General features: G+C 39.4%; 1 protein-coding gene across 8 annotated transcripts in view; it reads right to left on the bottom strand.

Annotated features, from left to right (window-relative positions):
* numb (NUMB endocytic adaptor protein) overlaps positions 1-21,063 on the bottom strand; it is a 73,505-nt gene that overhangs the window by 42,802 nt on the left and 9,640 nt on the right. Inside the window, exon 2 of one of the 8 annotated variants that reach the window (XM_088924714.1) lies at positions 56-114. The exons of 6 other annotated variants lie outside the window; for them this stretch is intronic. The gene's annotated coding sequence lies outside the window, so the exon portion shown is untranslated. Of the gene's footprint in view, positions 1-55; positions 115-15,525; positions 15,574-21,063 lie in introns of those variants that run through there. One more of the 8 variants, XM_088924717.1, reaches the window with a different exon arrangement.

Here is a 21,063-nt window from a genome sequence, read left to right as displayed (position 1 = left end):
AGCTTCATAAGTGATGGCCTGTCTGCTATCTTGAAATACAAATTAAGAGTCTTACTCCAAAAATGCAGCTACTGGCCAACCTCTACCTCGTTGCTTGCTCCACCACTGGGAAATCTGCAATTAGACAGAAAAACTGAATAAAAGGACAGTCCATATTCATACATACTGGGCATCATTATAGGAATGGGATAATAGGAAACCCCCATACTCCATCACAGCCTTGGTGCCAACAACCCAGGTGTGCCCCAGCACATCATGATGTGTGTCCAGAAAGCAAATCTGATGACCAAGTCTTCCATTTGATCTCCAGCCAGGCACGTTAACAGTCCACTGCAAAGCACACTACGCAGACCAGGACAGCACGGGCTTTTATGATTTTTTGGTTGTTCCGATTTTCTTCTTCAAAAGACCCATTCACAGCCCATGCCTGAAGAACGAGGTCTTCAAGAGAGATCCGTTTTTGTCTTCTACTTGCCAACTGCTTGGCAGGCCAAGTCTACAGCAGCTCTTAATGTGGGGACAGTCTGTTATAAAACCGCAACAACTAGCTCCACACATTCATCAAAAGGAAAGAGCAAACGATCTGACAGGGCAAACAGCAACCACATCACAGCCTTGGGCAGAGTATCTCTTGATATCAGAGCTGCAGAATAGCATGATGTTGTGCACACAGCTCAGTTTAGCACTTTCAGATACCAGTGTAATTGAAGCCACTCACTAGTTTTTGCAATTTGAATTCTACATCCAATTCACCATAATCAGCTCATAATGTGGCTCAAATTATTCAATAAAACCCTCGATGAGCTGCAGAAATTCTAATCAGGACTATGTAATCCTGGTCCTGGAGGGCCAGTGTCTCTGCAGGTTTTCATTCCAGCATGGCTCTTAATGTACTCATTAGTGGCAAGTACTCATTACTGGCAATTACTGGCACCATTTAACCACTTCTCCCAGCTCTTCAGGTGCTGCTCCTTTAATAAAGAGACCTAGAAAACCCAGACACATCAGTCCTCCAGGACCAAGATTGGAAACTCGTAATCTACACTAACAAAACAATTCTTTTTTGATAAATTCTGCATTAGTCTATTACTCTGTTATGTTCAGCGAGCTGTCTGAAAAGTATAAAGTGGTATGCAATTACTCGAGCCTGTCACACAGTTGTTTAGGACTTTTTACTGTGAACTAATAAAAGCTTCCTAGGCTCTCCTGAGTGTATCTTTTGTGTGGGCTACTTGCAATTAAATTTTACTGAAACTCTGTAGTGCTCACAAAAGTGCAGGCAAAAGGCAGGTTCACACTGAGAGTTGCTAATGAGTGCAGTTAACTAGAATTTCAAAGTGCCATGCGATATGTGCCAAAGAAGGAAAAAATGCATTTATATTTAACAATAGAGAAGCAGGATCTTAAACTAAGTCAATTCTTATTTACTTTGTGAATACAGAATGTCTGTCCTGCTGAGAAATTCTCAGTGGCACAATCAGTGCTCTGTTAATGAGGCCAAACTTCAATTAGGGCACTAAATCATCCCAATCAGCATTATCTCACATGCAGACTAGTTGGAACAGATAAGCCAGTTCACTAATTTACATAGACGAAGTATCAATATGCCAAAGAGACAAGACAATCCAGATCATGTGTATGATAAATTACAACAAAAACTCAATAAAGGGCATTATTAATGAAAAGATTCAGTCCCACCCATATATAAATCAGTGCAAAAATGTCGAGAAAAGGCTGTCTTCCAAAAAAGAAAGTGATTAGTAAGTTTAAAAAAATCAATACAAAAGTGGAAGAGAAATCACTTTCCAAATACAACTGTTTTTCCAATGCAATTTAAAAATCTAATACACCTCTTTCGAAGGATTTGCAAATTAAGCAGACTTAAAAGGAGTATTTCAGTAAGACAATTCTGATAGCATTTGCACACAGAATTAATAGCAAGATTCCTTCAGGTTTGCAAGATTGCTTAAAACGTAGTGTATGCATTATATCCAATGGGCACCTTATACACTGGAATGCACAAATGATAAAGGCACTATCCTATTAGCTAGCTTCTCACAGTCATAAGTATCAACATTTTGCTTTGGAAACTAATACAGTAAGTATGACTGTAAAATCCCAATGATAGACTTGAACCTTAACCTGCTAGTGAACAGACCTGTATACAAGCCAAAAATATTTACCATTCTGTCATGTTCCTTTTTTATGCTGTAGCTGTTCTTACCAGCAAACACTGACCCCACATTCTTACAAAACTACATGGGAATGATTACCAAACACTACCACGCTAACTCAAGTGGGCTTAATGAAAACGATACAGTGACAAAACACCAAACACAAAGTGAAATTATATAAACAACTTGGCCTTGTGCTACATGAAGAATCTGATGCGAGACATGCAGGAATGCCCCTCTCTAGAACATATAGACATACAGTGTATAGTAAGTGTACATGCTACATGGCTTTGAGGGGCTGTCATCTTAATACAAACCACCTGTGTGCATCTGCAAAGCTCAGTTCTGTCAGGCATCAGCAATGCTTACAATAGCAGCTCCAGAGATCTGTTATTAATTGCGTATAGAGTGAATAAGTAAAAATAACTTAATTTTGAACAGTACAACATAGACAAAACTTTAAAAAGTTGCTGATAAACAAGGCCTCATGTTGTCTTGACATTCATGTAAAGGGAATTAACATAAAATACTACTGATTACATTAGTCAAGCGCTGGATCATAGAGCTCCTCTCATGCAATTTAGCCAATAATTTGGAGGTTTATGGTCATGATTTGCCTGTTGAACAGCACACATGAGCTGGAGGTGCAAATTAACAAACACTGCTCTCAACAGCACCTGTAAATCAGCGATTGACTTCATATAGTTTTTATTGAAACCAAGCCTGGATTGCAGTCATCCAGAATCTATTTTACAGGTTGAGAATTTAAAGCAGTCTAGTGAATTGAATTCTCATACAAAACATCGAGCTACCAGCTGTAGCACACTTGTGCCTAACCAACTGGAAAAGAAATATATTAATCTTAATAGAGAAAGCAGCTGTGGGAAAGCACAGATCCGAGCCTGCTCATTTTCACCTACTAGGGCTCTAATCCTCCGGCTTTTTGCTGGGCTGAATGTGGCCAACACAAACTGATGCAGCGGGCTGGTGTCAAAACTACACCGCCACCTGCTGAATAGGCTCCACGTCGAATGAACATGCCAGGCACTGCGTGAACTGGGGAACAAGGTTCTGAGCAAGTAAAATGACAAGGTCATTTATAGTACAATAGGTCAAACTAGAATGGGAGAACTCTCAGATGCTTTTAAGGGTAGGGAATGAAAGCCCTAGATCACCCTATTAAAGGGAGAAACTTGTTTTCCATTAACACAAGGTGTTACATCTGTTATATTAAAAGAAAGGAAATTAATAAGTTACTATTAAGCATTTGGGGTAAGGAAGATCCTTTGAGGAAACTTGGCAAATCTGCATTTTTTGTCAACAAAAACAACCTGAATAAGAGAAATGCAAATAAAGAAAAGGCTAAGAAATAACTTATTTACAGTTTTAAAAGTGAAAATGTACAACCCTGGAAAATATCGACACAAGCCAATGGTTTCATGCAAAATCTCTCTAAAACAGAAGCAATAGTTGTAAATCATTCATGGTTAATGAATCAGAAGGTCCCAAATTCTACAGCTCTGGCCAGTATTATCATCTCAGTAATGCTGACAGTTTCACCCTCTGGGGTGAAGCTAGTATCCATCTTAAACATTTTCACAAATGTGGTTGATAAAGGTAAGGGTTACGACTGCAGTATAAGAGAAAGAGAAGAATCTTCACAATATGAACAGCAGGCAGCAAGTGCTGGCTGATTGAAGGCCAGATTTCTCCATCTTCTGTACCTCTCTGATGGGCTGCCTTCAGCTCTGGCTGAGGCTCCTGGCTGCTGTGGATAAAATCCTTGGCAGCATATGCCAGTTGTTTCCAAGCTGGCAACTCTCAGACGGCTTCAGATGTACAATCTGAGACAAAGACACCAGCCGAAAACAGCTGAAACACTGAATCAGAATTACCGAATTGCCTAATTTTACTAAAATTCCACTGCACGTGTGCCGCGTTGTTGCTGGGACATACTGTACAGCATGCTTCAAATCCCAATTGAGAGGTGTGCATGTTCATAATTTCCATGACTTAGGACACTGAGCCTTTACTGACAATTTGTTTGGTCATCAGTCATTCTGTTCTTAAAGGCATGCTTGTCCTACGAAACGACCTTGTCACAACGAAACACATTAACAATACCAACTCTGGAAGAACAGGCTGGTCTCGGTTTTCATTCCCAGCTTCTCCACACACTGTGTATAACAACGTCAAGCCCTAACAAATGTCTTAGTTCTGTTGTCCATTAAAGCAGACACAATCAAGCCCTGTGATGGAAGACAGGCGCAGTATGTAATTTCAGGTTGCATAGTGATGTTGAGCCCCTTCACAAAAACAGACAAACCTCAGAGGGGCTGACTGGACAGCCCCCCAGGCTACAGAGGAACAACAGAATGGAAAACAATCTCTCTCGTGTCTCTTTTCCTTTGTTCACAAATGCCAGACCAGGAAATTCTATTTGAAACACGCTCGATTGCATTAAGTGCAGGTTTAATTTGGCAAGCAATGGCTTTGTCTTCCTCAGGCCAAAACCAGATTAATACTAGCACCGTCTTAAAATAAAAACCAAAAAGATACAACAGCTCATTGGTAAAGATGCACATAAAACTGAACCAAACTCATTCTGAAATAATGGCTAACAAAAACTCAAGAAATGCACGCTTTTGTCAAGTTGTAAAGGCTATTTTAAGAAGCATCATGTAAGTGTTTCAGCTATTCATAACATTCCTTAATAATTAGACTGTAGTAACCCAAGGTCACGAAACAGCTCTTGCAAAGCACTGTGTATACTGGTGGTTATTAGGCTAGAAAAGATTAAGGCACACTTGCTTTAATAAAGCTGCTGTATGGCACACCAACCACCCTCCAAACCACTGTGTGTTTAATCAAACACTGAGTGTTTCATTGGAGCCAGTTTCTCCAGTGCATTCGACAAGGTCCACGATACAGTGCTGCCACATTAACACGGAAATGAAAAAAATGAAAACCAGGAAAATCAACCCCCATTTAACAAAGAGCAGAGATTTTGGAGCCTAAAAAACAAGGATTGCCATTATTTCACATTAAAAAAACATAGCTGGCTCTTTGGTGGGAGCAGTCACTATTTCATTAATCTTTACAAAAATACTCATGCAACATAATTTTCTCAGACATTTTAAGTAACCCTTGAGCTTCAAATTTTTTTTTTTATTCATTCAAGTCAAGGGTCATTGTTAGGTATTTATATAGTGAGTATCATCAAAAATACTCAACAAATGAGTATTGGAATGAATAGTACTGCCTAGGTTTTAATGTTTCTCGGTACAGTATATACAGATTGTGAACCCTTAGGAATTATATGGATTTCTGCATTAATGGCTCCTAAATTGTGATCTTATCTTTATCTAAGTCATAATAATAAATAAAGACAGTCTTATTTAACAAATACACACAACATTTTACACTGCCATATTTTTATTGAACAAATGGTTTAAACAATCGAGGTCATTGATGGAAAAAGTATGTGAACCCTTATATTTAGTAACTGGTGGAATCTCCTTTATTAGCAATAACCTCAACCAAATGCTTTCTGTAGCTGCTGATCAGACCTGCGCAGCAGTTAGGAGGTATTTTGGCCCATTCCTCTATACAACAGTGTTTCAGTTCATGTATATTTTTGGGATGTCTTGCTTGAACGGCCTGCTTCAGATCACGCCACAGCATTTCAATGGGATGGAGGTCAGGACTCTGACTTGGCCATTCATAAAAACGGAATTTCTTCTGTTTTAGTCTGTTGCCGATTTACTCCTGTGTTTTGGATCATTGTCACGTTGCATGACCCAACTTCTTTTGAGTTTTGGATCACAGACAGACGTCCTGACATTCCGCTGTAGAATTTCCGATACAACTTGGATTTCATTGGTCCATCAATGAGTGCAAGCCGTCCAGGCCCTGAAGACGCAAAGCAGCCCCACATCATTATACTCCCTCCATCATGCTTCACAGTTGGGATGAGGTTTTTGTGTTGGTATGCAGTGTTTTGTTTTCTCCAAACATAACGCTGTGTATATTTACCAAAAAGTTCAAGTTTTGTCTCATCTGTCCACAGAACATGGTTCCAGTAGTGCTGTGGAACATCCAGGTGGTCTTTAGCAAACTTGAGACAGGCAGCGATGTTTTTTTTTTGGAGAGCAGTGGTTTCCTCCGTGGTTACCTCCCATGAACACCACTCTTGTTCAGTGTTTTTCTTATGGCAGACTCATGAACACCGATGTTATCAAGTGCAAGAGATGCCTGCAGATCCTTAGCTGTCACCCTAGGGTTCTTTTGTCACCTGTTCAAGGATTGCACGGCGTCCCCTTGCACTGATCTTTGTAGGACGCCCACTCCTAGGGAGAGTAGGTGCTGAATTTCTTCCATTTGTAAACTATCCGCCTGACTGTGTACTGATGAAGGCCCAAGTCTTTAGAAATCCTTTTGTAGCCCTTTCCAGTCTTATGAGCTTCAACAACTCTTCTTCCGAGGTCCTCTGAAATCTCTTTTGATTGGGCCATATTGCACTTCAACAGAATTCTGTTGTGAAGAGCAGGTAACCACACTTGTGTGATGGTGCTTATACGGCAAGGCAGGACAAACCCACTCCTGAACTAATTGGAACACAAGACTCATCGATTGGAACACCCGACTCCAATTACCCTCTTTTCACGATGTCATTTTCCTAGGGGTTCACATACTTTTTCCATCAGTGACCATCATTGTTTAAACCATTTGCTCAATAAAGACATGACAATGTGAAATGATGTGTGTGTTGTTTGTTAAATAAGACTGTCTTTATTTCTAATGATGACACATTTTCAGTCCAGATAATTCCAAAAAGGTTCTCAAACTATTTCTCACAAACTGTATAATGTATTAAGTTTGAATCAGATTTGTCAATTCCTCCATGTAAAGGTTATCCCTGTACAGGGATGTGAATCCTTGTTTTATAAACATTTTCAAAAATGACAGTGATTGTTATTTCTAATTGAACATCAAAAGAACGTTCTTGAGCATCATGACACGATTTGGGGCAAAAACGGAATCTTCGCGACAGGATAGTCCGAGCACAATTTTTGAAGACAGAAATAAACACAAAGTAGATATAAATTAAAAGCAATTTAGTTTCTAAAATCAGTTTTGAGGTTCTAATTGTATAGTTTTAAGTACCTTTATATAAAAACTGCCATTATTATCTTGTCAAACTGTAAATACTAAATTAAGATGTAGTGAGGTAAATCAAGTTTTAAAAGTTTTGCAACCTAGTTCTTTATTTTGAAAAGAAAGAAAATACACCTTGAAAATAATTTTAATCATGTCTCCCGAAATCAGCCAACTTGGCAGAATCATTCCGATTAATGTATCCTTCAGATATAAGTAAAGGTTTATTCCACGCAGAAAAGAAACAACATTTCGACCGTGGAGCCTTCTCCTGGTCCTTCAGATATGAAAGGCTAATAACATCCGGCAAACATCAGATTTAGGACTCTTTAAGACTTTTCAAACGGAAAGCAAATTGCATAGCTTTAATCTTCATTACCTCACATTAATAAAACCAAGAAACAGTGAGCAGTTAGTTTCCTAACAGTTTTTCCTTGAAAAGTCTTTCTTGGAAAATGACGCACAGTCAGGTAGGTGCCGCCAGAAGTTGTCGAGGTTTCTAGCCCTGCGGCAGGTTTTGTACTAAGCTTTGACTGCACTATTTCATTCATGATTTGTCTGTGAAAGGCCTCCAAAGCTTGTACAGGCTGAGGTCTGCACTTGGCATTGCAAGGACTGCCGCTGCCACTAAATACTGGTGAATCAATGCTGTTTTGAACTGCACACAGTGAGAGACAGAGGTGTCAAGACTAGGGATTCCAAACAAAGCCTACTGTAAAAAAAACGATACAGCCATGGTGTCAGCTGTACCTGTTCCTATGACGCTGAAAATGATTCCTTCGATTACTTCATTTTTCTCGGGCGTGACTCTTCGGAAATTCCACAGCACACCCATTCATGCCTGATGACACTGCAGGGAAACACTGCTGTGTGCTGTAGACAATCGGGCCTAAACCATGACACTGCAAGCCTATTCGCCAATAAAAATCAAGTGGACATAAATGCGTTTTTAAAAAAAAGAGCGAAGTGCAGTTTCTGTAACCACAAACCTCTGAATTACTGGACAATATCTGAACAATTGCAGATATGGTAAATCCCTTAGTAGAACTGAACACAAGTGATTATGTACGGTGGGAGCTCAGATCTTGAAGGTTAACCGTCTGGCCTTTAATGAGGTACGTGTAAGCCATGTGAAAACAGTCTAAATATAATGTGAGTCACTGCAATGCCATGGTTGTCAGAAGGAATCAAATCTTAGGACACCTACAGGCAGGCTCCCCAATTTTGCATGCTGCAACATTTTTCCTGTGCGCACAGAGCAACTGTTTAAGATTTTGGAACACGCTGGCTTGCAAATTAAACACATCGCATGCTGCAGAGTGAATGCGTGAGAGTGACATCTGATCAGAACCATTTCGACAGAATACTGCATCTCCGCAACCTCTACTAAAGTGTTCGGCGAGCTGCACAAAGCGACTTAACGGACATTGTTCCGAGGCATCTATTTGAAAGAAGAATACATGTTCATCCCCCCCTCAGACACACCCAAGCTTGACTTCAATAAACCAACAAACACCTACAGTACCAGACTCCGATTCAATGGGCTGATTGTTTTTCTTTTTAAATCCTGTCAAGTATCCCTGGGGCATCATGGATCATCAGGTGCATGTGCTTTGAAGGCGATGCCAAAGCCTAGCAGAACCTGAACAGGAGCTCAGCACACTATGGAATGCCCTTCGACAGGGTCAGATTCCAACCCTGATTACATTCCAACTCAATGCATCAGAGTCATTACCGCAAGGGAGGGACATACTGGGTGCTGTGACCTTGTCTAAATTTTTACATTTGGAAGAGACTCTATTACTGCTGATAATTAAAAATTTGAGACTACATCCATGTCATTTGTGCAGTTTCTTTTGCTGGGGAGCATATCATTATGAAATGATATAAGCAGCCCGCCAACATAGTTTCAGGTTTTTCAGACTTCCAAGCACTCTGTGATAAAGCCAAAGTCTACTGGGGACAGCGAGACATGGAACAGTTCCCTAAGCTCATATACATGTGGGAAAACAATGTCAAAGGTGATATTTGGAGCTAAAGCAGCACATCCTGTACACTACCTACTGTAGATGGTAAACTGTGCAAAAAATACTACAGTATTTGAAAACAATCCTTGAGTATACTACACTCTTAACTGTGTTATACCACTTCTTGTCGTGGGCAATTTAGAGAAGGACTAGTACTCAATTTAATGTAAAATGGGCTTCTAAAAAAACAAAATTTCAGCGAGAAACGTCAGCTCTATTACTTCCATGACATGCAGACCAAGTTGTTTCCAGCAGTTTCCATGAGAAATGGCAAGATAAAGTCTCCAATATGTCTCGAGTGCAGCTCACAAAGAGATCGCTTTCATTTCTGTACTACAACCAGTGGTTAGGCATTCATCTGTACTAATAATACCACAGACTCTCTTCTGATTTTTATGGGTCTCCTCTCTGTGGGTTTATAGCAGATCACAGGATAAAAGAACACACGAAGATTGTGCCGACAATTTCTGAAACATACCATTTCTGGAGCCGCGTCTAGCAAAAGTGAACCAGAAACCTGTAATAACATGGCTTGATTTGGTGTTAACAGATAGAAAAAAAAGTAACTTGATGACAAATTGTGAAAAAGTCTTGGGCTTACCTAGGTTAGATGACTCAAACCAGGCAAGTCTTTTGGCAGAGAAAGAAGAGGATTTAGATGCACAATTTCTGAAGCAGCATGTGCGTGTCAGCCTTGTAGTATTTAAGGCTGCTTAATTAAAACACTTAAGGGGACATTTTTACAGTAAACTGTCACAGAAGTCAACGAATAAAAATTCCATTACAAAGAAGCAAGAGGTTTGTGCTTTACTTTGCTCTTTTCCTTCTTTATGGCAGTATTAACCTACTCATGTGACAATTTCCAACCATTCCATCTACTGTTCTGTAAAACTGAAAGCACAATAGCCTGATAAACAAGTGTTTCATGCTCTAACAAATTCACTAACTGCTCATCCTTAATCCCAAACTGAGCAAGATCCATTATCCGCGTATTTCATTTACAGAATTATCAGTTAATCATCATTATCTCAAAAAAGAATGCTGGTTTCATTGAACAGTTGCCAACATGAGACAAAAAGAAGGCCAAAATATGACTTCTTAACTACACATTAATTTAACACACTTTTTACAGATGAACTAAAACTTTTACTGAAGTTTAAAGGCACACTGAGCAGTAAGAAAAGCTGAAATCTCCATTCATACAAGGACAAAACTTGCAGCACAGTTATCCCAGCTTTGACTGCCTCAATTAAGATTAAGTCAGTGGTGCGATCCAGGGCATTACACAACTGTATGCTTTACATGTTTTAACTGTGCAGAGGTAGAGAAATTTGATTTTTTTTTTCGTTTTGCTTTTTTCCTATTATGGACTTTTTACCACTTACAGTACTACACATACAGTATACTGTATATGGCACCAAATACATAAACAAATCTTTAAACCCAACTAGCACCTGAAAGAATCTACAAAAATTACAGCACCCCAGGCAGACTGATCCTGCACACAGCAACACAACAAGCCTTTTTAGTTTCAGCTTACACAGCTGCAGGAAGCATGTCTAACACTGGACTAAACCAGGTCAACAATCCGTTAATTATCACAACTACACAAGATCCAAAAAGCAAAAGTTTGACCAAAAGAACCGAAAAGGGTTTTATACTAGATGGTGCTGGACATGAGCTTTAAGACAATGTTGACAGACACTGAATCCGCAACTAATCGCTTCATTATACAGGTCACAATGACGGTGATCATTTACCAAAACGCATATTTCCTAGATACAGGGCTATGCCAGCTTTAGGTTCCTGAAGGGATATGTTGAACAATGACACTGGTGTCTCACTGGGTGCAACTCTAGAGCTAGAGGCTCCAAGGCTTGAGCAAAATCATGAGCTAACCCGTTAGTGAGGTAGACTTTTAACTCGCTATAAGCTGTCCTTGAAAGATTACTCAAGCTCCCATGGTGGGCTGGTTTCTGAGAAACAAACAGACAATGGAGTTATTTTAAGCAACATTTTGAACTGCAAAAATCTTGCAGTTCTGTGAAGCCTCATAACACCGAATAAGTATTCTTTATACCTCACATCTTTGTTAACACCTCATTAAAGGAGTGTCATTTGGCAGCAGGGAAGGCATCCCTCTCAATTTTTGTTTATATGCAGAATCACCATTTACTTTTATTGTCAATTTTTATTTCCATAGTCTGCATCACCAGTCTTTAATGAACTTTGCTTCCACGACAAACATACCCGCTGCACAAGAGAAATTAAGACCATAGGCACGTCGTTCAATTAATTTTCATGGAAAGCAGCTAGCTGATGACATTTTGCAACATTAGCTAGCAGATATCACTGCCAGGACTTTTGCTAACTGAGGCTTTTGACGGCCAGCAAGTCCTACTTGCTGCTCACACTGAGAGCTGAAATCATAAAAAGCAAACAAAAAAGAAAATCAACAAAACTGAATCATGGATGTATGGGAGCTCACAGTTATGCAATAATGATGTAGGTTGATTTGAACCTTAAACATTTACCCCCACTTTCATGATCGCAGTAACAGTTCTCGGCAAGAACAGTGCATGAAGCAAATGGTTTACAAAAATACTTTGATTAGGCCCAAGATTCAGTTATTCAAAATGTATGCAAATGTTATACATTCATCAGGTAGAGCATGAGCATGAGCATGTTTTAAATACATGTACTGTAGGCGACCTTTCTATTTAGTTAAGCTACACAAAAGTTAGATCCTATTTATCCTTTTTCTGGTTGTAGTTTCACCTTATTCCTGATCATACAACTACAGTCTACAGATCTATGCCAAAATTCAGTGTGAGCAAGTTGCTTTTTGTTTCTGATTAAATGCATCAATGTCTGAAGACCACACTGTTAACTTCATTAACTTTTACATTTCTTAAGCATGGCTGTTTCATTCACAAGTCATAATAAAAATAATAATACGTCCTACACGTAATGGGGTCTCCCCTCTACCAATGTGCAGCCCCCACCTGGATGATGTGACGGCACCCATAGTGTGCACAGTATGCTAACCACACATCAGCTATCAGTGGGGAGGAGAACAGAGTGATAAAGCCTATCCATGAATGGGGATTATCAGGAGGCCATGACTGTTAAAGGCCAGGGGGAAATTTGGCCAGGATGCCAAGGTAACACCCCTACTCTTTTCGAGAAAAACACCGGGACTTTTAATGACCACAAAGAGTCTGGACCTCGGTTTTATGTCTCATCCGAAGGATGGTGCCTTTTTACAGTATAGCGTACCCGTCATTATATTGAGGCATTAGGACCCACACAGATCACAGAGTGAGCGCCCCCTACTGGCCCCTCTAATACCTTTTCCAGAAGCAACCTTAGTTTTCCCCAGGAGGTCTCCCAGCCAGCTACTGACCAGGCTCACTCCTGCTTAGCTTCAGTGGGCTGCCAGTTGTGCGTTGCAGGGCAATATGGTTGCTTGCACGGCAGCATTACAATTCAGAAGCATTCAGCATTGCTTCATCTTTCTTACTAAAACAGATGAAGTTACCAAGTTTCCTTGCACTTTGTATATTGATATAGTTTGACCATGAACAAATGTTAATTCAAATGATTAAATCTTGTTAGGTACTGGGAAGCAATGAAAAAAAACAAATCTAACAAGCCGTTACATCTCTTTTAATCTGTCTATGCTGCTATTCTTCTGCTCTTTGTTATAAACATGCTACTGTATAGTTTTGAGTTAAAATCACAGAGCAGTGTCTGTGTTCCATACAACTACTATACATGCGTATCTTCATTTCTTTCTGTGTGCACAGATGAGCAGACAACACAGGTGACCTGGTTTAACACACAAAGCAAAGGCAGGGAAGACTAACAAGCTGTGCATAGATCCTTTGGATGACATTTGGAAGACTAAAACGCACATTTTTTTCCTCATAGACAGTATAGGTCTATCTCAGGATGGATACAGCACAACAATAGAATTTCTTTCAACATGCAGCCAAAGAAATCTTTCCAGCGATGGAGAAACCCAAATTACTCTGAGTAAGAATAATTTGGATTCAGAGCTCCATTTACAGTTAATGTTCTGATCAAGCCAGAACACGGCACAAAGCTTTGAAGCAGCTCCTTTGTAGAAACTCCCAGTGATTTCAAAACAGTCCAGCTGTGAGCATGAGTTAGGCTTCTAACCTGAAAAGCTACAGAAGGCTGGTACAGTACTCTATTTGCAAAAACTTCCAACCAATAAAAAACAAGCTCCGTGACCTGCGGAAGACAAGTGGAAACGGCTAAACTTCACTTAATGGCATAACCAAATGGCTGCAGAAGACTAAAATAAGGTGCTTAAAAATTAAGGTTGCAAAGTTTTTTTTTAGATTTTCCGTTTTCATATAAAAACAAATCGAAAAAAGTGCTTCTGAATGTCGTTTAGGTCAAACGAACAGTTGAACAACCATTGTATTCTAGGCCTTTAGCCTAATAATTTTATTCTGTAAATAACAACATTGAGGTTTTCATTAAGGAAATCAAGACACTTTTACTCGAGCTGTAAAGTATCAGTCTGTGCCGCCCTGTCCAGCTGTCCATGTGTGTAGCACTAAGTCCAGTAGTGTGTCAGGATTCCCTTGGTGTCTGAAACATCATAATGCTCAATATTAGTATATTATAATTTCCCGCTCAGAAAATAAACTCAAGATGTATTTCTACAAGGAATACCTTGCAGAATTTTAAATAAAAAAAGAGGAACCTAGATGCAACCAGCCTATTAAGAAATCTTTGTGGTTTATATTGCCATTTCCTTTTTCATTCTTCTACAAAACATGATGAAACATTTATTAAACTACTCCTGTAACATAGTACTGCCAGTTTAGTAAAGTGATTAACTCCAGTATTATTGGCACTGCTCAGTTCTGCCTACAATGCAGAACTGAATGGGCTGTAAACATAGGCTTTCTGCAGAACATGAATGGGCTGTAAACATAGGCTTTCTGCATCAAGCCTTGTTTGATGCACAAGTTTATGGTTTCAGATACTGCAAAGTCTGCTTCGTTTCAGAATTGTACCCGATACATGGTAATGGTGCAGACTGCTCATTTTCATTTGGCTAGGCTATGCAGCACAGATGAAGTTGCAAATTTCATGCAATATTGCAAAAGCTCACACAGCACTCCTTTTCCATAATGGTTTTAAAAGCTCTCATTTAATATTGTTTCACATCACAATGGAGCCTTTTCTCCGTATTCACATGGCACTTCCAAGTCTAGTGGGAGAAACAGAATTTCTAGCAAGTATGTCCGAGGTGGTCAGAGGAGTTTTGAGACTTTTTTGGCTTAAGCTCTGGCTCAGGACCCAGAAGTACCACTTTAGAGTCTCAAAGTTGTTTGCACAGAGCTACACATTTCAATCCTTAAATAAATCAGAATGACTCAGACATACAGTAACTGAGATTGTTTTCAGGTGAGTGGGCTGATCCTTAGGAGTACAACCTTGAAATCTAGCACTTTTGTTTTGTAAATAACACCAGAAAGCCTTACTTTTCCTCCAGATATTCTAATTCATTAGTTAGACTACAGGATGTCTGAAATTTGTCCTTCAGTATTCATTATTGAATAGTACACACTAATAGATGGCCACTGGGAAGCTAACTGCATTAGGAAGCTTCCTGTTACCACCTGCAAAATCAAATCGCTTATAACTGTTTCTTTGTGCCCTGGCTTTAAAACACTCCTAGACTCGTCTGGCAACCTCATGACAATTGAGTTTCAGCTAATACATGCTTAATGAAAGTCATAGCTATCTGTTTAAACTGCCAACTATTCACTTTCCGGCAAGAGTTTTTAGTTTTGAAACCCTCATAAAAACAAGCAAAGGGAAAAGCAGTCAGCAAGATCCATGTCAAGTTTAGCTTTCTGTTTTGGAATAAGCTGCAGCAGTGACCGTCTTCCAAATAAGTCAATGAAAATGAATTAGAAATTCAACTAAATGTGAACTCTAATAATGAAATTAGAGCATCCTACAGGACAGCACAGCACTAAATTGCGTAGATCAAGTTGTCCCATTAAAAGCAAGCAAACAATCAGCACATTGGTCAGGAGCTCAAGTTCTACTTGCTGTTAATACAAGCAGCAGCAGTCATGTGGCGGGCGACAAACCTCCTGTTGAAAACAGCCTACCTCTGCTCCCGCTGGATTGATAGATGTCAGAAAGATTTAGATACACTTCAACCTCCAGACAGCAACTCTGCACAACCGCAGCTCAGGCAGGCTTGTCAATTCACACCCAAAGTAATCTGGCCTGCACAGGGGCCACCCCAAACAACAAATGTCACTGATACCAGGAAGTTCCATATGGCGGTGTTTTATACTGGAGTGACCAGTGACAGACGGCATAGTCATTTCCAGCACGGTGTGACCACTGCAGTGACACAGCACACCCAGCCCTGGTAACTGACTGGGGAGATGTCGCACTAACAAACCACCACTGATGGCTCAATAGCTTTTAAGCTGGGATGGTTATTAAAGGCCATCTTACTGCTCTCTTTCTTTATCCACAGGTATTGCAGTCCTGTTTGGAAGTAGTCATGATCAAACAGGCTCCCTGCAGTTTGTTTTTTCACCCCCCCCCCCCTCACCCCAGCTGTGATATTTAACACAGTACTACAGTTTCAAGTGGCATAAATAAAACCACAGCTCCCATTGTAGAAATGCAACCTTGTATATCTAGTTCTTGGCGACACTACTTTTTGAACTCCTGGGAACTGTTCCACAGTTATTACCTAGTTAAACAACATAGGCCTCTCCTCCCCAGCTGAGCTGCCGAGCTTGTGAGTGACCTACCTCTGGCTCTTCAGACCATTTACTTGTCACCTGACTCTAGAAATGAATAAAACAGCACGACTCTTCTGAATTGCTAACTCACCTGTCAGCTGTGTGTCAGTTACGCAGACCACTGTGGCCAGTCCCCGCTATTGAATATAGCTACATTGCACTCTGGCTCTTGTTTTATTTATTTTTGCTTATTCTGTTTTTTTTGTTTCATTGTTAATAATGGTAGCACTGATATGGTATAAAAGCTATAAGAATCTGAGGGATTGTGGCAGTCCAGGAATAGAACAGGCTAGCGCTCAACAATGGAAGTCCACTGGTCAAATTATTAATACAAGAAAGATGTCCATCAGCATCTCGGCCAGAACCATTCTGCGGATCCAATTTCGATTTAGAACTAAGCTGAGGAACCTGTGTGTCTATCCTGTATACCAAAATCCCTCAGGGAACTTAAAAAAAACAATGCTGCTCACATAGGCTAAAATAATTACTCTGTGTTATTCTGCCCAGTGCGTGCAATAGTATGTTATGTTAGGAAAAGAAGGCAGCAGGAATTGCAGTGAACTGAGGATATGAGTCTTGCAGCAGGGACATGAACAATTAACATGCAGATGTTAATTCCACACTGAAAAGTAGAAAGAGTAAAACATTTCAGCTGTGAATGCACCTAAATAAGCCAAAAGCTTGAGTGTAACACTTCCTTTTTTCAATGTGGAATTAACTTCCATTTGTTGCTGTGAACTCTTTATTGATTCTTATTAGTGTTGCACTTTAGCTTTAGGGAGTTTCAGTAGGCCTAAAACCATCTGGGTGCACCACTGTCTCAAGATATGCTGGTAGAAAAGCTCATTTCTACTACCTGTGACTAGTCAGGTTTCCAGAGGAGAATTATACTTCACTGCCATACATTTGAATCTCATTTTAGAAACGTTTAAAGCAAATGTTTTCACAAAAAGGATTACGGTATAATTCCATATAACGGAAATAGTACTGTTTGTTATGACGGAAGAGTTTCCATCTGGGGAGTGTAGCAATTCTTGTTTCTGGAGAAGTAATACTTTGTTGTGGAAGTAGCTTTGGCAATGGGCGTTTTGAAATACTGTATTTTGACATTTTTGCTGCCAGATTTACAATACTACAATGAACATTGATGACGGTAATACGTAAAAGAGAAAAAAAAAATCTCTGAGTGGAAACAAGTTATAATCTGCAAGGATTCTTTAAGGTATTCAGGCCATAGAAATGAATCTGCAATTAGCTTCCTAGATTGTACTGTATGTGCATTATAACACGATGATTAATACTCAGAATGGATCATAAAAATATGCTAGGAATCAATGCTTGCTGATTACTGATTTACTACACTTGTTCCCAAGTAAATTATAATACTGTGAACCCATTTCTAAAAGTGGTAACACACTTTGGCATATAGCCACATTGAGATGCCAGGACACCACTAACAGCCTGCAATGTATGCTTGCTTGATCGCAAGCCAAGAGCAGTATTTCTGCGCACTTATGGATATAAAGAGTCACGGCAGATGGCATGGCTTCACTGGCAAGTCTTCTTTCTTAACGGACTACAGTTAAAAATCATTTATGGTTCTGCTTTTTCCTTACAAAACACTTGAAACCTAACTAACCTGTCTGTCTAACCTGAAAAAAAACGAAAGAGAAGCCGGATATGCATTGATACATAGTCCATTCATGGCTAAACAATTATCACAACGCTAAAGTTTCCAATCAAGTATAATGTTGCAGTCCATTCAGCAGGACATTAATGCAACTTTTGAAAGTTTTCAAGATTAAAACCAAGAAAAAGTGGAAAAAAAAAATCTCCATAGAAAATCCTGCTTTACAGTGTCCCAGGTCCATGCTGAAGCTCTTCTATGCCAGGCTCTTTTATTTCATTAGATACTGGTTACCCATTCACGGCTCTGGTCTTGAACAGAACTATTCCATTTCCTGTGGGGGGTGTTAACACTACAAAAACCTTCCTGTTACAGCCAGCAGTTCTATTTATAAATATAATAGCAATTTCGTCCAGGAAAACATTCATGGAGGTTATTTGTTTAAAATATAAAACCATCATAACTATTTTTACATCAGCTATGGAGATAAATCTAATATTTTCTTGACAACACTGTGTGGGAAAATATTGTTATATAGCTGTAGCAAGCTGAAGTACCTTTCAAAATAAAAACCTTTTACACTATATCAAATATATTCCTCTCTCATTAAAATCTCCCTTTAATTCAATTCGTGCTTGTATCGAGATTGCAACCTGATATTTCATCCTGCTGAAATGTGCTGAGCAGTTGAGATCTTAAAATTGTGATTTAAATTGTATTGTGTCTATGATCTGCTGGCTATTACACATGTTTCCTTCATTGTAGTACTAGTGCTGGGCCTTCATAAAACACATTGAACTGAAAGCTAGGATTCTGAAATTGATCAAGGGAAAGGAGTGGCGAATACATTTCCAGGTTTTACAAAGGTGTCCTAATGTAATAGCAGTCTTTCCCTTGGAACATTATTAACTGTGCCCCAGCTCCTTGTCAATGGCAATGTCCAAGACTTGGTTGAAAACTGAAAATGAACTGTAGCTTATGACATGCATTCAGATATAATAATGTCGCAAGAACAAAATAAACTAAACTAGTTAAATCTGTGGGTAAACGAGTGACACAAACTGAACAGTGTATCTGTTTTTTAAGTCTAAGATAGTTCTTAATTACTCTAAGAAAGCAGAAGGTTCAGAGCAATTGCATTCACATAGACAGCATATCTACTAAAAATGCTTCCCAGTCATCTTTCAGAAAACCATTTCAGAAAAAGAAGTACTGAACAGCAGACTGATTTTGCTCATAGCTTGTCTATAAAGTCTTGTAGGTTTGAATCTTTTGAGGCTCAATAAATTCCATATTGACTCCGCAGCCTGAATTAAGACTGTAGAGTGAAAAGATGTGCAAATGAAAATTGGAAAAAAACTAAATCAACACATTAGGTTTTATTCGGTGGTCTTTCAAACTAGAAAATTCAAAAATCAAAGCTAACCAGCTTATAAAAGCTGCTCAACCAGTTGAATGTACCATCCCTCACACTGCAAGGCTGCCAGGACGCTCACTTCAGGCGCTGTGCTCAGACAGAGAGGAGCTCCGTCCTTCTAGCTGGGAAGGATGAAAGTATGCACAGAAATGGCTACACTGGAGATACTCAGATAATCTGATACCAAAGCACAGCTGACTTAGAAGCAGGATTATAGTTTGCATATCATCTCTAGGACTGGAGATGAGCAGGCACCTCCGCCCCCAGCATAACCACAGAACAAGGAGCGTCAGTGGCCTGGAGGAGGAGGAGAGTGGGTGGATTCTCAGGCTTCGCTCAGGAAACCAGCACAGGCGCACACCTACTGACAAGTCACATCTCGGAAACTGAACCGACTGCCTTACGATTCATTTTTTGCCAGTGGAGCCGTTTCTTTAAGGTAACAATGTTTTTGGGAAGTACTCACCATCACACCAGATAAATCAAAAGATGTAAAGAATTTTGTTCAATTAAGATAGTGTTTCAAATGTTAGGCTTACAGATGTTGTTTTTTTTTATCATGACAGTAAACTTCAGCAGTAGTAGCGAATCAAAGGGGATAAAATAAGCACATTGTATCTAATCAGGTAATCTCTCACTAGTAAAGATAGTGAAACCAAAGAGAATGTCCTTGGCAGACCACTAAAGAGCTTCTACTATACTTCTTTTAACTGTTGCTACGCTAGTTGAGCAACTGTGGATGTTGCAATACTTGTAAGACTGCCAGATGAAGTTAAAAGGATTTTCCAATGTGAAATTCTCCGACAAAGCTCATTCCACTCAAAATCAGCTGCAAAACAAAACCATAGTGGTTATACCCAAAGTATCAACATTTTTTAAAGCATTTATTAAAGCAGGAAGAAGGAAGCCCTGGTACTTAAGTGTGACAGCAAAGCATACTGTATGTCAAAATGTTGAAATACTAGGAGTCATATAAACCAGGATAACTTGGTTTTTTTTGTTTCATTATACAATCTGACAAAATAAATTATAACTTAACAATCATAAGATCTAAAGCAACCTTCTGCTGAACCAGGAGGAGCAAACATAAATGAATTCAATCAGCCGCTAAGGTATAATATCACCGAGCTAAAGCCATTCCCTTGTACTGATGGATATATCCAAAGAAATCAAATCCCAGTCTTCTGGCTTTTGTCGCCCGGAGGGACTTCCATCTCAGCTTAACACAAAACCCCTGCCATCCTGTACTGTTGCTCATTTCTCCGAATCTGGGTTAACAATAGAAGAGCCTTCAGATTTAGTCAGTGAAGAGACTGAGTGGGGACAGGCAGCTCTTCTCAGCAGAAAAAAAGGCTGAAGTCTCTCTTGCACATGGCACTGTCACATTGAGACACACTGTCTGCAGGCCTGCTTTCCTGCATCTTGCTGCGAAGCCTGACTACAGCCGACAGCTGCATTGGGGAAAAAAAAATCAAAATGGCATTTAGCTTATCTGTAAAAAAAAAATAACATTAATAATACAAAATGCTCAGAAATAAGAACATAAAATAGGAAACAATTTTAGCTGTGAGAAATTCTAAATCCAGAATACCCCTGGGTAGGCTCAGCATTCTTTAAAAGAAAGAAAAGAAAGAGGAGGCTTAACAACGAGACTGAAAACTTACCAATAAGATATATGGATATAAAACTCAACTCAGATGTTTCATTTGTCTCATACACAGATATACAGTGCTTAATCTCAACATGCAGTATTCTGGGAAAACCGTCCAAGATGATGGATTTATGTTTTTAACAGATGGTTTTCCGTTATTTTAATTTTAAAATTTGTGGAGGCATTTTT

This window comes from Atractosteus spatula, chromosome 9 (genome assembly GCF_055471065.1).
Source record: "Atractosteus spatula isolate fAtrSpa1 chromosome 9, fAtrSpa1.hap1, whole genome shotgun sequence".
Classification (NCBI taxonomy): domain Eukaryota; kingdom Metazoa; phylum Chordata; class Actinopteri; order Semionotiformes; family Lepisosteidae; genus Atractosteus; species Atractosteus spatula.
The sequence above is the reverse complement of the archived record's forward strand: the minus strand, read 5'-3'. Positions and strand labels throughout refer to the sequence as shown.